Here is a 16,635-nt window from a genome sequence, read left to right as displayed (position 1 = left end):
TAAAACTATATACTTATATGCATATTGTTGTGAAGAATCAAATATGATTAACTATTGCAGTCTTCATTTCTAAAACTTGTTGCAAGGTCAAAGTTGATATAAACTTTCTTTCTTTACTCTTCATGTCCTATTTCCTTTTGTCCCATGAGCATTTCAGTTGGATGGCTTCTAGATCTAGAAGAACAATTCAAACATTTATTTATGTGGAGTCTGAGAAATTGGTAGCCTTGTCTTTATGGGGCTGCTGTAGTTGTGTAATAACTTTAACCATGTTGGGACATGATAAGTTACCCTAGAAGATCTCCTGGTCTCCAGACACACTTCTTTCTGCCCCCATTATGTAGGATCAACCTTACTTCCCCTTGAAGATTGAAATCAGTCCTCTTAGCACTTGACAACACCATTTGTCACTAATTTTATCCAGTAATTGGGGTGATAATATAGGTTAGCTAATTGATTTTATATAGAGGTAAAAAAAAAACTTCTAATCTCTTTATGAAATTGATTTTATATAGAGGTAAAACAAACTTCTAACCTCTTTATGACTGAAGGTAGCTGTACAGCTTGGATCCGGTACCCACAGATGTTAGACTCCTACCCCTACTTCCCAGAAAATGGGAGTTAGGGGTATCTGCCTTGACATTTGCATTTTAAAGAGATGGGTTCCAGTCTTTGAGAAAGGCATTTCTGGGTTGTAAAGCTGACAAAAGACCTATCTAGTTCTTGAAAGGATTTATCTACATTTCAAAGAAATGTAAAGAAATTACTAACAACTTTAGGGTTTCTAAAGTACATGAAAAAAGAAGGAAGGGGAATCTTTTCCTTTACTTTCTACAGGGAACTCTAAACCTCTTATTTTAAATAAAATCCTAACGCTCTGAAAAGAAAAAAGACATCTGTCATCTAGCCAGTTCAAAAGACCCAATTTTTGCCTAATTTGTCTACTGGCACGGAGATTCCAAAATCACCAGGTGGCCATCTAAACTTCCAAATCAATGGAGACATTGTTGAGTAATCTGATAGGACTATGCCTTCCTTAGATACTAAAAACTTCTAACCCAGTAGAGTCCATAGTTTCAGGGAACAAAAACATTTTGTGAATAGGTCTTTAGGAGCAAGTCTAACTTCCATTCTTCCATTCTTAAACATAGGAATTCTGGTTGTTGATCGCATGCATGCATGCTCAGTCCTGTCTGACTCTTTACTACCCCTGGGAGTGTAGCCCACCAGGCTCCTCTGTCCAAGGAGTTCTCCAGGCAAGAATACTGGAATGGGTTGCCATTTCCTCCTCCAGGGGATCTTCCTGACTCAGAGATCAAATCCACATCTTCATCTCCTGCGTTGCAGGTGGATACTTTGCCACTGAGCCACTGCTGCTGCTGCTGCTAAGTCGCTTCAGTCGTGTCCGACTCTGTGCGACCCCATAGACGGCAGTCCACCAGGCTCCTCTGTCCCTGGGATTCTCCAGGCAAGAATACTGGAGTGGGTTGCCATTTCCTTCTCCAGTGCATGAAAGTGAAAAGTGAAAGTGAAGTCGCTCAGTTGTGTCGACTCTTCTCAACCCCATGGACTGCAGCCCACAAGGCTCCTCCATCCACGGGATTCTCCAGGCAAGAGTACTGGAGTGGGTTGCCATTGCCTTCTCCGACTGAGCCACTAGATGACCTCATATATATTTGTGGCTACTTCAAGACATATGTAGTATTCCCTGGTGGCTCAGAGGGTAAAGCGTCTGCCTGCAATGCAGGAGACCTGGGTTTGATCCCTGGGTCAGGAGGATCCCCTGGAGAAGGAAGTGGCAACCCACTCCAGTACTCTTGCCTGGAAAATCCCATGGACAGAGAAGCCTGGTAGACTATAGTCCATGGGATCGCAAAGAGTCGGACACGACTAAGCGACTTCACTTTCACTTTCAAGACATATAGCATATATTGTAGGGCAGCACCTCTAACACAAAAGGTGTTGTCTCTCAACTTGTGGCATAACTTTCTTCAATACAGTCATTATTCCATTGGATAAGGACATTTTTTTTTATTTCTGAGTGATGGAGTGCATGATAAAAGCAGTGAATTCCACAGGTATAAACCAATCACCACACTGTTTGGGTTTAAAACAATCCCTTGATCAGAAGCAATTCTTCATGAAATTTCACATGGATGAAATTTCTGTAATACGGATGAAATGTTCTGTGAAATCACAGATGGTGGTATTGACAGAAGTACTGCAGGCAGTGAAGGTAAGTCCATGTCTAGAATACTCACTTATTGCAGAGAAATTATAAAGCTAACTAACTCTTCCATGATATAACAGGTTCAAATTAATTAACATATGCCCTCAGTACTTGACTGACTGGTCCTTGAGATTAGTATATACTAGGAATTCAGTATAGTGTTGACAAGTTGGGTATCAGCCTTTGAACAGGGAAATCATGTTCCGGCCATATATAACCTCAAAGAGTGCAATGGCAAGAAGTGTGTGTAGATGCTGGATAAATGAACTTGAGTAATATTGTTAAAATAAAAATAATTTTTAAATCTTTATTTTATATAATTTAAGACTTACAAAAGAGTTGCAAGAATAATAAAAAGAATTACCATATACATTTAGCCTAGGTCCTCCAATGTTAATATTTTACTATATTTGTATTATCCTCCCTCTATCTCTCACTCTCTACACACACACACACACACACACACACACACACACACACACACGAGGACACAAATTTTAAAATATTTTGAGAGTAAGTTGCAGACATTCTCTTACAGAAAACAGTACAATAATCAAACCCAGACCAGTAACATTGATATTAATAGACCTTATTTGGATTTTGTCAGCTATCCAAATTGCACCAGAATTTTGTGAGCAGAGAAGGGAAAGTATTGAATCTCTTCTGAGGTGTGAACAGGGCAGATGGTATACTGAAGCCAGGATTAGGGTGAAATCCAGAGTTGGAGCCAAAGGGGCTTCCACAGGCATTGGGCCTCCTCTGCCAGCTCCAGGCCCCAATGGCACCACCTTCCTCTTACTTCAGTATCCCAAGAACTACCTTGTGGCCTTCCACACATATGATCTTGCAGTAATCACATTGTTTTGTTTAGTCATTAAGTCATGTCCTACTCATTCGACCCCATGAACTGCAGCAAACCAAGTTTCCCTGTCCTTTGCTATCTCCAGGAGTTTGCTCAAACTCATGTCATTGAGTCGGTGATGCCGGACAACCATCTCATCCTCTGTCACCCCCTTCTCTTCTTGCTCTCCATCTTTCCCAGCATCAGGGTCTTTTTCTATGAGTCAGTTCTTCACATCAGGTGGCCAAAGTATTAGACCTTCAGTTTCAGTATCAGTCCTTCCAATGAATATTCAGGGTGGATTTCCTTTAGAATTGACAGGTTTGACCTCCTTGCTATCCAAGGGACTGTCAAGAGTCTTCACCAGCATCACAGTTTGAAAGCATCAATTTTTGGGTCCTCAGCCCTCTTTATTGTCCAACTCTCACATCTATACATGACTACGAGAAAAACCATAGCTTTGACAATACAGGCCTTTGTTGGCAAAGTGATGTCTCTGCTTTTCAATACACTAAGTTTGTCATAGCTCTTTCTCCAAGGAGCAAATATCTTTTAATTTCGTGGTTGCAGTCATCGTCCACAGTGATTTCAGAGCCTAAGAATATAAAACTTGTCAATGTTTCCAATTTTTCCCCCTTTTATTTGCATGAAGTGTTGGAACCGGGTACCAAGACTTCATTTTTTGAGGGAACTGGGTGCTATGATGCTCCTTTTTCACCCTCATTTTGAGGCTCTTTACTTCTTCTTTGCTGTCTGCCAATAAAGTGGTATCATCTGCATATCTGAGGTTCTTGAGATTTCTCCTGGAAGTCTTGATTCCAGGTTGTGATTCACCCAGCCTGGCATTTTGTACCATATATTCTGCATATAACTCAAATAAGCAGAGTGAAAATATACACCCTTGATATACTCCTGTCCCAATTTTGAACCAGTCTGTTGCTCCATGTCCTATTCTAACAGTTGCTTCATTGATCTGCATACAGGTTTCTCAGGAGGCAGGTAAGGGGATCTGGTATTGCCATCTCTTTAAGAATTTTCCATAGTTTGTTGTGATGAGAAATCTGTATGCATGTCAAGAAGCAACAGTTAGAACCAGACATGGAACAACGGACAGGTTTCCAATTGGGAAAGGAATACGTCAACACTGTATACTGTCGTCCTGCTTATTTAACTTATATGTAGTGTACATCATGTGAAATGCCAGGCTGGATGAAGCACAGCTGGAATCAAGATTGCAGGGAGAAATATCAATACCCTCAGATATGCAGATGACAGATGACACCACCCTTATGGCAGAAACTGAAGAGGAACTAAAAAGCCTCTTGATAAAAGTGAAAGAGGAGAGTGAAAAAGTTAGCTTAAAACTCAACATTCAAAAACCTTAAGATTATGGCATCCAGTCTCATTCAGTTCAGTCACTTAGTCGTGTCTGATTCTTTGGGACCCCATGAACCGCAGCATGCCAGGCTTCCCTATCCATCACAAACTGCCAGAGTTTGCCCAAACCCATATCCATTGAGTCGGTGATGCTATCCAACCATCTCATCCTCTGTCGTCCCCTTCTCCTCCTGCCCTCAATTTTTCCCAGCATCAGGGTCTTTTCAAATGAGTCAGCTCTTCACATCAGGTGGCCAAAGTACTGGAGTTTCAGCTTCAACATCAGTCCTTCCAGTGAACACCCAGGACTGATCTCCTTTAGGATGAACTGGTCCAAGGGACACTCAAGAGTTTTCTCCAACACCATAGTTCAAAAGCACCAATTCTTCTGCATTCAGCCCTCTTTAGAGTCCAACACTCACATCCATACATGACTACTGGAAAAACCATAGCCTTGACTAGATGGGCCTTTGTTGGCAAAGTAATGTCTCTGTTTTTTAATATGCTGTCTAGGTTGGTCATAACTTTCCTTCCAAGGAGCAAGCGTCTTTTAATGTCATGGCTGCAATCACCATCTGCAGTGATTTTGGAGCCCCCCAAAATAAAGTCAGCCACTGTTTCCACTGTTTCCCCATCTAGTTGCCATGAAGTGATGGGACCAGATGCCATGATCTTAGTTTTCTGAATGTTGAGCTTTAAGCCAACTTTTTCACTCTCCTCTTTCACTTTCATCAAGAGACTCTTTAGTAAAAAGAAGTTACTACAGAAGAAGAACTTTCTGCCTTAAAAGTGGTGTCATCTGCATATCTGAGGTTATTGATATTTCTCCTGGCAATCTTGATTCCAGCTTGTGCTTCCTGCAGCCCAGCGTTTCTCATGATGTACTCTGCATATAAGTTAAATAAGCAGGGTGACAATATACAACCTTGATGTACTCCTTTTCCTATTTGGAACCAGTCTGTTGTTCCATGTCCAGTTTTAACCATTGCTTCCTGATCTGCATACAGGTTTCTCAAGAGGCAGGTCAGGTGGTCTGGTATTCCCATCTCCTTCAGAATTTTCCACAGTTTATTGTGATCCACACAGTCAAAGGCTTTGGCATAATCAATAAAGCAGAAATAGATGATTTTCTGAAACTCTCTTGCTTTTTCAGTGATCCAACGGATGTTGGCAATTTGATCTCTGGTTCCTCTGCCTTTTCTAAAACCAGCTTGAACATCTAGAATTTCAGGGCTCATGTATTGCTGAAGCCTGGTTTGGAGAATTTTGAGTATTAATTTACTAATGTGTGAGATGAGTGCAATTGTGTGTTAGTTTGAGCATGGCATTGCCTTTCTTTGGGATTGCAATGAAAACTGATCCATTAAATCATGGAAAATAGATGGGGAAACAATGAAAACAGTGAGAGATTTTATTTTGGGGAGCTCCCAAATCACTGCAGATGGTGACTGCAGCCATGAAATTAAAAGATGCTTGCTCTTTGGAAGAAAAGCTATGACCAACCTAGACAGCATATTAAAAAGCAGAGGCATTACTTTGCCAACAAAGGTCCATCTAGTCAAAGCTATGGTTTTTCCTGTGGTCATGTATGGATGTGAGGTTTGGACCGTAAAGAAAGCTGAGTGCCGAAGAATTGATGCTTTTGAACTGTGGTGTTGGAGAAGACTCTTGAGAGTCTCTTGTTCTGCAAGGAGATCCTGCCAGTCAATCCAAAAGGAAATCACTCCTGGATATTCACTGGAAGGACTGGTGCTGAAGCTGAAGCTCCTGTGCTTTGACCAACTAATGGGAAGAGCTGACTCATTGGAAAAGACCCTGATGCTGGGAAAGGTTGAGGGCAGGAGGAGAAGGGGACAACAGAGGATGAGATGGTTAGATGGCATCACTGACTCAATGGACATGAGTTTGAGCAAGCTCCAGGAGTTAGTGATGGGCAGGGAAGCCTGCTGTGCTGCAGTCCATGGGGTCACAAATAGTTGGACATCTCTGAGTGACTGAACTGAACTAACACAGTCAAAGGCTTTAGCATAGTCAATGAAGCAGAAGTTTTTGGAATTCCTTTGCTTTGTATATGATCCAGGGGATGTTGGCAATTTGATCTCTGATCTCTGCATTTTCTAAATCCAGCTTGTACATCTGAAAGTTTTCAGTTCACGTACTGCTGAAGCCTAGCTTGAAGGATTTTGAACATAATCTTGCAAGCATGTGAAATGAGTGCAATTGTATGGTAGTTTGCACAATCTTTGCATTGTCTTTCTTTGGGATTGGAATGAAAACTGACCTTTCCAGTCCTGTGCCCACTGCTGAGTTTTCCAAATTTGCTGGCATATTGAGTGCAACACTTTAACAGTACCATCCTTTAGGATTTGAAATAGTTCAGCTGGGATTCCATCACCTCCACTAGCTTTGTTCGTAGTGATGCTTCCTAGGGCCACTTGACTTCACACTCTAGGATGTCTGGTTCTAGGTGTGTGATCATAGCATAGTTGTTATCTGGGTCATTAAGATCTTTTTTCCATAGTTCTTCTGTGTATTCTTACCACCTCTTCTCAATCTCTTCTGCTTCTGTTAGATCCTTGTCGTTTCTGTGCTTTATTGTGCCCATTTTGCATGAATTCTTCCCTTAGTATCTCCGATGTTCTTGAAGAGATCTCTAGTCTTTCCCATTCTATTGTTTTCCTCTATGTCTTTGCATTATTCACTTAAGAAGGCTTTCTCATCTCCTCTTGCTAGTCTTTGGAACTCTGCATTCAGTTGGGTATATCTTTCCCTTTCTCTTTTGCCTTTCACTTCTCTTCTTTTCTCAGCTATGTGTAATACCTCCACAGACAACCACTTTTCCTTCTTGTGTTTCTGTTTTGGAGATGGTTTTGGTCACTGCCTCCTTTACAGTGTTAGGACCTCCATCCATAGTTCTTCAGGCACTTTGTCTACCAGATCAATCCCTTGAATCTATTCATCACTTCCACTGTATAATCGTAAAGGAAATGATTTAGGTCATACCTGCATGACCTAGTGGTTTTCCCTACTTCCTTCAGTTTGAGCCTGAGTTTTGTAATAAGGAGCTGGTGATCTTTGCCCCAGTCTGCTCCAGGTCTTGTTTTTGCTGACTGTATAGAGCTTCTCTGTCTTTGGCTACAAAGAACATAATCAGTGTGATTTCAGTATTCACCATTTGGTAATGTCCTTGTGTAGAGTCATTTCTTGGGTTCTTGGGTTGTTGGAACAGGGTGTTTGCTATGACCAGTGTGTTCTCTTGGCAAAACTCTGTTAGCCTTTGCCCTGCTTCATTTTGTACTCCAAGGCTAAACTTGCCTGTTTCTCCAGGTATCTCTTGACTTCTTACTTTGCATTCCAGTCCCCTCTGATGAAAAGGATATCTTTTTTGGGTGTTAGTTCTAGAAGATCTTGTAGGTCTTAATAGAATCATTCAACTTCGGCTTCTTCGCCATTAGTGGTTGTGGCAGTCTTAGATTACTCTGATGTTGAATGGTTTGCCTTGGAAACAAACTGAGATAATTCTGTCATTTTTGAGATTGCACCCAAGTACTACATTTCAAACTCTTTTGTTGACTTTGATGGCTACTCCATTTCTTCTAAGGCATTCTTGCCCCCACCCCCGGTAGTAGATAAAATGGTCATCTGAATTAAATTCACCAATTCCTGTCCATTTTAGTTCATTGATTCCTAAAATATTGATGTTCACTCTTACAATCTCCTGCTTGACCACTTCCAATTTACATTGATACATGGACCTAACATTCCAGGTTCCTATGCAATGAGAACCTGTTTACAGCACTGGACTGTACTTTCACCACCAGACACATTTATAACTGATCCAAGTTTCCTCTTTGGCCCAGCCTCTTCATTTTTTATGAAGTTGTTTCTTTGCTCTTCCCCAGTAGCACACTGGAGGCCTACTGACCTGGGGGGCTCATCTTCTGGTGTCGTACTTTCTGTCTTTTCATTGAGTTAATGGGGTTCTGAAGGCAAGAATACTGAAGTGTTTTGCCATTCCCTTCTCCAGTGGACCACATTTTGTCAGGCCCTGTCTAGCAGGGACATGCCCCTCAGCTGCTCCACATAGCTGGGTGACATGTATGGTGTCTTGGTTGTCTCACTGCTGGTCCTCATTAACCATGTAAACCTACACCAGCCACCGGGTGTCAGTCAGCATGCTACCTGGGGGCCTGGGCAAAGGCCCTGCTGGAGTCACTGGGAGGTCTGGGGAAGGCTGGAGTCAAGGTTGGAGGATATTCAGAAGTGGAGAGCTCCCTGACTTCACTGCTGCTTCTGGCTGACCCGGGGCCAACCTGCTGCCTGCATGCCCCACCACCAGCCAAGCTCTCTGCCTCTATATTACATGTAGGAAAACTGACTCTAGACTGAATATCTTGACCAGTATTACACTAAGAATAAGTGAAGGCTGGATTCAAATTCAGATCTCACACCAAAGTCAGTGATCTTTCTGCTGCACATTTAAACATATTTATTTTCCAAAGGAGAGTGTGGGTGAGGTAAGAGAAGAATGAAAAGTTCCCCAAGTGCCCTCAGAGGTGGAGAAAGTTCAGAGCCATCTGCACACCACTGCTCTCCTTGCTACAGTAACCACATAGTTCTTGAAATATAATTTACCTGGGATTAGTTGTCCGAAGGCAGTGACCCCAAGATTCTTCCAGCACTTCAGCACCTAACACAGCTGGGAGGATGCACAGAGTTCCATCCTTATTACACAGATTAGGTTTATGTCTTACAGACAAGAGCTAAGGAGGGGGGAAGAGATAATCTCTTCTCATCTCTCATTTCCATTGACAACTGGGCAAGGGAGCCTCAAAGAACTCTGAGACTATTAGGGGAAGAACCTGCCTCTTAGGCCTGGTGTCATCCCCAGACATCACACAGCTGGTCTAAAGAGAAGTTTTATAACATTGCCAAAAGCCCCTATAGCTCCCCTCCCTAAAGGTCAGCTATAATCTGCACACAAATTGGAGCTGGGGGTGTGGGTGTTGATGGGGAGAGGGAATGATAGCTCAGGGGAGACCTGCGCTTACCCAGGTGGCTTATGGATGGACACGTTGTTCTTTCCTGAGGCTGCAAAATAGAGTCTATCTACCTGAACGTGGGTGCTGTAAACACGTATTGAGAGAAGCCTGGGGTAGGTGAGGGCCTCTGTGGCCGAAGCTGGGACGTGGTGAAAGCACCCTCCCCTGCAGAAAGGCAGCCCCAGTCCAACAGAGCTTGGGTGTTTCCACCAACCCGTAGAATAACCAGCACCCAAAAATGTAAGGACATCAGTCCAGACCCAAGGTACCATAAGATGCAGATCTAGAGCAACTCTGCCTGAAAGGCCTCTGGGTGAGGTTCTGTTGTGGCAGTCCTAAAAGAGGTTGGAAAAGAATTTCCAGATATAGAATACTGCAGATAGGAGTGAATTTATCAAGAACAAATAGCAGAGATAAAGTGAGCACTGTGAGTGCAGCAGGCTGACAACTCCTGACAGACCAGGGACAGTTTTTGTGAGTTAATAGCCAATTTTTACAGCCTCAAGACAAAGAAAACTTCTGCTGAAAGGTTGGCATTAGGTGATTGGTTGGGGCGCTATAGGGTGTTTACTGGAGTGGGTATCTTTGCCCAATTTGGAGTCAGGAAACGTCTAGGTGAGGATCATGGACTTTGGGCAATGTTACAAAGGGGCTCAGTTAGCTTTGGAGGTGTCCTTGGTTCTGGGCTCTGCTTCTGTGGCCTTGGCACAAGGCTTCACACCTGTGGCCTTGGGCGAGACTCTACATTCTTCTCTCTTCTTATCAATGTGCCAAATCTTTGGCCTCTTAACACCCGGCTCATGTCTACCTGCTTATCCTCTTCTTAGGTCACGAGGACCCAGGTCATTAGAAAAGGGGCAGAGACCACTCTGGCTTCTTCCTTCTGGAGAGAGGCATTGTGGGGTCCTGGGTTCCAATGCCTGCTCTCTGCCAGGGTGCATTTGCGGAGGGAAATGAGAGTCTGTGGAATGATAAAGTGACTTGTTCCAGTGTAGTCTGTGTACTAACAGGCTGCTATCCTTGTTGTAGCAACAACTGGAGGTTTATTTATCACATTCTAGATGAAACAAACTCAACAAGAAGGTTAGAGATACATGGCCCAAAGATTAACAGAAGCAGAAAAGCTGCCAAGGGGCCTAGAAAAGGGGGGCCAGTCAGGAGAGTCAGGACCAGACATTGGCCCGTGATGTAAGTTTTCCTCTGGGTATGTGGAAGATGCAAGAATTGGGGCTCATGAAACCTTTACTTGAAAATATCTAACTATCTGAAGGTCTGTCCTGCCAGTTTTTCCCAGAGCACAGAGTGCCTCATTCCTGATTTCTACCATGAACTCTTTTCAGGGGATGTTCAAAGTCAGCAGTTGCAGCAGCTCCTAATTTAATCTTTGCAGAGGCACATAGCAAGCGGCACTTTCCAGTTGGCAGGGCCTCTTCATGGGCATTAATTTGACCATGATCTGGGGGGTATTTTATGACCATTTTGTCCTATAGTACTGTGAAAGCCCATTCCCAGGTCTGGTGAAGATTTTTCTGAAAGGTCACGCAATATGTTGTTACTGGACTATGAAAGTAGCAAAACTCCTGGGCCATATCTGTCTAACTAGTAGTCTCATAGTCTAGAAAAATATTCCCTCTTGTTGCTTTATCCCATATACAGAGTAACATTATTACAATCATTGATCTCATATGGAACTATACATCATCATTTCATTAGAAACTCAGTCACACATTTAGTAATGTGAGAGAGACCATTCTGTAAAACGGGCAATATAGAAAACAATACAGCTAGCAGTTATAGAAAGGTCATAAGTAAGAATTTAAGAACTTTCCTTAGGTGCAGCCTTGGAAACTAACAGAGATCATTCTATCATTTTTGAGAGAGCACCCAAGTACTGCATTTTCTTTTGTTGACTATGAGGGCTACTCCATTTCTTCCAAGGGATTCTTGCCCACAGGAGTAGATATAATGGTCATCTGAATTAAATTCACCCATTCCAGTCCATTTTAGTTCACTGATTACTAAAATGTTGTTATTCACATTTGCCATCTCCTGTTTGACCACTTCTAATTTACCTTGAATCATGGACCTAGCATTCCATGTTCCTATGCAATACTCTTCTTTACAGTATTGGACTTTACTCCCATCACCAGTCACATCCAAAACTGGGAGTTGTTTTTGCTTTGGCTCCATCTCTTCACTCTTTCTGGAGTTATTTCTCCACTCTTCTCCTGTAGTATATTTGGCTCCTACCAACCTAGGGAGTTTATCTTGCAGTGTCATATCTTTTTGCCTTTTCATAGTATTCATGGGGTTCTCAAGGCAAGAATACTGAAATGGTTTGCCATTGCCTTCTCCAGTGGACAACGTTTTGTCATAACTCTCCGCCATGACCTGTCTGTCTTGGGTGGCTCTACATGGCATGGCTCATAGTATCATTGAGTTAAACAAGGCTGTGGTCCTCTTGATGAAAGTGAAAGAGGAGAGTGAAAAAGTTGGCTTAAAGCTCAACTTTCAGAAAACAAAGATCATGGCATCTGGTCCCATCACTTCATGGCAAATAGATGGGGAAACAGTGGAAACAGTGTCAGACTTTATTTTTCTGGGCTCCAAAATCACTACAGATGGTGATTGCGGCCATGAAATTAAAAGACGCTTACTCCTTGGAAGAAAGGTTATGACCAACCTAGATAGCATATTGAAAAGCAGAGACATTACTTTGCCAACAAAGGTCCGTCTAGTCAAGGCTATGGTTTTTCCAGTGGTCATGTATGGATGCGAGAGTTGGACTGTGAAGAAAGCTGAGTGATGAAGAATTGATGCTTTTGAACTGTGGTGTTGGAGAAGACTCTTGAGAGTCCCTTGGCCTGCAAGGAGATCCAACCAGTCCATTCTAAAGGAGATCATTCCTGGGTGTTCTTTGGAAAGAATGATGCTAAAGCTGAAACTCCAGTACTTTGGCCACCTCATGCGAAGAGCTGACTCATTGGAAAAAACTCTGATTCTGGGAGGGATTGGGAGCAGGAGGAAAAGGGGACGACAGAGGATGAGAGGGTTGGATGGCATCACCGTCTCGATGGACGTGAGTTTGAGTGAACTCCGGGAGATGGTGATGGACAGGGAGGCCTGGCGTGCTGCGATTCTTGGGGTCGCAAAGAGTCAGACACGACTGAGCGACTGAACTGAAGAGAACTGATTCATCAATTATTTGCCCATACAGAGAACAGCCACCTGTAAAATCACATTTACTGCCTTTTCACTTAATAAAGTGTAATTCCTTTCCCTGTTCAGTTCAGTTCACTCATTCAATCGTCGATGACTCTTTGTGACCCCCATGAACCGCAGCACACCAGGCCTCCCTGTCCATCACCCACTGCCGGAGTTTACCCAAACTCTAGTCCACTGAGTCGGTGATGCCATCCAACCATCTCATCCTCTGTCATCGCTTTCTCCTCCTGCCCTCAATCTTTCCCAGCATCAGAGTCTTTTCAAATGAGTCAGCTCTTCACATCAGGTGGCCAAAGTACTGGAGTTTCAGCTTCAACATCAGTCCTTCCAATGAACACCCAGGACTGATCTCCTTTAGGATGGACTGGTTGGATCTCCTTGCAGTCCAAGGGATTCTCAAGAGTCTTCTCCAACACCACAGTTCAAAAGCATTGATTTTTCTAAGCTTAGCTTTCTTTATAGTTCAACTCTCACATCCATACATGACCACTGGAAAAACCATAGGCTCAACTAGAAGAACCTTTGTTCACAAAGTAATGTCTCTGCTTTTGAATATGCTGTCTAAGTTGGTCACAACTTTCCTTTCAAGGAGTAAGTGTCTTTTAATTTCATGGCTGCAATCACCATCTGTAGTGATTTTGGAGCCCAGAAAAATAAAGTCTGACACTGTCTCCACTGTTTCCCCATCTAGTTGCCATGAAGTGATGGGACCAGATGGCATGATCTTAGTTTTCTGAATTCTGAGCTTTAAGCCAACTTTTTCACTCTCCTCTTTCACTTTCATTAAGAGGCTCTTTAGTTCTTCTTCACTTTCTGCCATAAGGGTGGTATCATCTGCATATCTGAGATTATTGATATTTCTCCCGGCAATGTTGATTCCAGCTTGTGCTTCTTCCAGCTCAGCGTTTCTCATGATGTACTCTGCATATAAGTTAAATAAGCAGGGTGACAATATACAGCCTTGACGTACTCCTTTTCCTATTTGGAACCAGTGTGTTGTTCCATGTCCAGTTCTAACTGTTGCTTCCTGACCTGCATACCAATTTCTCAGGAGGCAGGTCAGTTGGTCTGGTATTCCCATCTCCTTCAGAATTTTCCACAGTTTATTGTGATCCACCCAGTCAAAGGCTTTGGCATAGTCAATAAAGCAGAAATAGATGTTTTTCTGGAACTCTCTTGCTTTTTTGATGATCCAGCAGATGTTAGCACTTTGATCTCTGGTTCTTCTGCCTTTTCTAAAACCAGGTTGAACATCTGGAAGTTCACGGTTCACATATTACTGAAGCCTGGCTTGAAGAATTTTGAGCACTACTTTACTAGCGTGTGAGATGAGTACAATTGTGCGGTAGTTTGAGCATCCTTTGGCATTGCCTTTCTTTTGGATTGGAATGAAAACTGACCTTTTCCAGTCCTGTGGCCACTGCTGAGTTTTCCAAGTTGGCTGACATATTGAGTGCAGCACTTTCACAGCATCATCTTTTAGGATTTGAAATAGCTCCACTGGAATTCCATCACCTTCACTAGCTTTGTTCATAGTTATGCTTCCTAAGGCCCACTTGACTTCACATTCCAGGATGTCTGGCTCTAGGTGAGTGATCACACCATCGTGATTATCTGGGTCATGAAGATACATGAGTTTGAGTGAACTCCGGGAGTTGGTGATGGACAGGGAGGCCTGGCGTGCTGCAATTCATGGGGTCAAAAAAGTCAGACACGACTGAGCGACTGAACTGAACTGAACTGAAGATCTTTTTTGTACAGTTCTTCTGTGTATTCTTGCCACCTCTTCTTAATATCTTCTGTTTCTGCTAGCTATGTACCATTTCTGTCCTTTATTGAGCCCATCTTTGCATGAAATGTTTCCTTGGTATCTCTAATTTTCTTGAAGAGATTTCTAGTTTTTTTCCATTTATTTTCCTCTATTTCTTTGTATTGATCACTGAGGAAGTCTTTTTTTTAATCTCTCCTTGATATTCTTTTGAACTCTGCATTCAAATATGTTATCTTTCCTTTTCTCCTTTACTTTTCACCTCTCTTCTTTTCACAGCTATTTGTAAGGCCTCCCCAGACAGCCATTTTGCTTTTTTGCATTTCTTTTTCTTGTGGATGGACTTGATCCCTGTCTCCTGTACAATGTCACAAACCTCCGTCCACAGTTCATCAGGCACTCTATCAGATCTAGTCCCTTAAATCTATTTTTCACTTCCACTGTATAATCATAAGGGATTTGATTTAGGTCATACCTGAATGATCTAGTGGTTTTCCCCACTTTCTTCAATTTAAGTCTGAATTTGGCAATAAGGAGTTCATGATCTGAGCCACAGTCAGCTCCCGGTCTTGTTTTTGCTGACTATATAGAACTTCTCCATCTTTGGCTGCAAAGAATATAATCAATCTGATTTCAGTGTTGACCATCTGGTGATGTCCATGTGTAGAGTCTTCTCTTGTGTTGTTGGAAGAGGGTGTTTGCTGTGACTGGTGCGTTCTCTTGGCAAAACTCTATTAGCCTTTGCCCTGCTTCATTCTGTACTCCAAGGCCAAATTTGCCTGTTACTCCAGGTGTTTCTTGACTTCCTACTTTGGCATTCCAGTCCCCTATAATGAAAAGGACATCATTTTTGGTGTTAGCTCTAAAGGTTCTTGTAGGTCTTCATAGAACCATTCAACTTCAGCTTCTTCAGCATTACTGGTTGGGGCATAGGCTTGGATTACCATGATATTGAATGGTTTGTCTTGGAGACAAACAGAGATCATTCTGTCATTTTTGAGATTGCATCCAAGTACTGCATTTCAGACTCTTTTGTTGACCATGATGGCTACTCCGTTTCTTCTAAGGGATTCCTGCCCACAGTAGTAGATATAATGGTCATCTGAGTTAAATTCATCCATTCCAGTTCATCTTAGTTCGCAGATTCCTAGAATGTCAATGTTCCCTCTTGCCATTTCCTGTTTGACCATTTCCAATTTGCCTTGATTCATTGACCTAACATTCCAGATTCCCATGCAATATTTCTCTTTACAGCATTGGACCTTGCTTCTATCACCAGTCACATCCACAACTGGGTGTTTTTTGGCTTTGGCTCCATCCCTTCATTCCCATTTCCTGTAACTTTTTAAAAAAACACACATTTTACTTTCCTTCAGCAAGCATGAACTGTCCTTTATATCAGCTTCTGTAGATTAGTAAACATAAACCACCAAAGCTCTTATCTCATTTGCATTTTCTTTCTTAAAAGTTTCTTTACAATGTCTATGTTAAGTAGATTAACAAATAAACATTAATATCAGGTATTAGTTTAATAGTAAATATTCTCCAGTTCATGTGAATCTGAAATTCATATAGTTTAATTTTTTTTTTGAATTTAGGATTGTTTGGTTTGTATGCACTTACTTTTCTTTAGGCCAATTAAATTAGAGCTTATCCGCAAATTAACCTCAGCAATATTACCCAAAGACAAAGACACACACTGAGACATACATATATATCAAGATAGATAGAGATCTCACAATTTTCTGCTTGAGATTTAAAGTCTGTCGTTTTTTTGTTGCTGTTGGCTTGAAGCTATACTAATTTGCCCAACTGCTGAATTTTCAAGTAGATCAGATCAGATCAGTCACTCAGTCGTGTCTGACTCTTTGTGACCCCATGAACTGCAGCACGCCAGGCCTCCCTGTCCATCACCAACTCCTGGAGTTCACTGAGACTCACGTCCATCGAGTCAGCGATGCCATCCAGCCATCTCATCCTCTGTCGTCCCCTTCTCCTCCTGCCCCCAATCCCTCCCAGCATCAGAGTCTTTTCCAATGAGTCAACTCTTCGCACAAGGTGGCCAAAGTATTGGAGTTTCAGCTTTAGCATCATTTCTTCCAAAGAAATCCCAGGGCTGATCTCCTTTAGAATGGACTGGTTAGATCTCCTT

The sequence above is a fragment of the Bubalus kerabau genome, chromosome X (genome assembly GCF_029407905.1).
Source record: "Bubalus kerabau isolate K-KA32 ecotype Philippines breed swamp buffalo chromosome X, PCC_UOA_SB_1v2, whole genome shotgun sequence".
Lineage (NCBI taxonomy): Eukaryota > Metazoa > Chordata > Mammalia > Artiodactyla > Bovidae > Bubalus > Bubalus kerabau.
The sequence above is the reverse complement of the archived record's forward strand: the minus strand, read 5'-3'. Positions refer to the sequence as shown.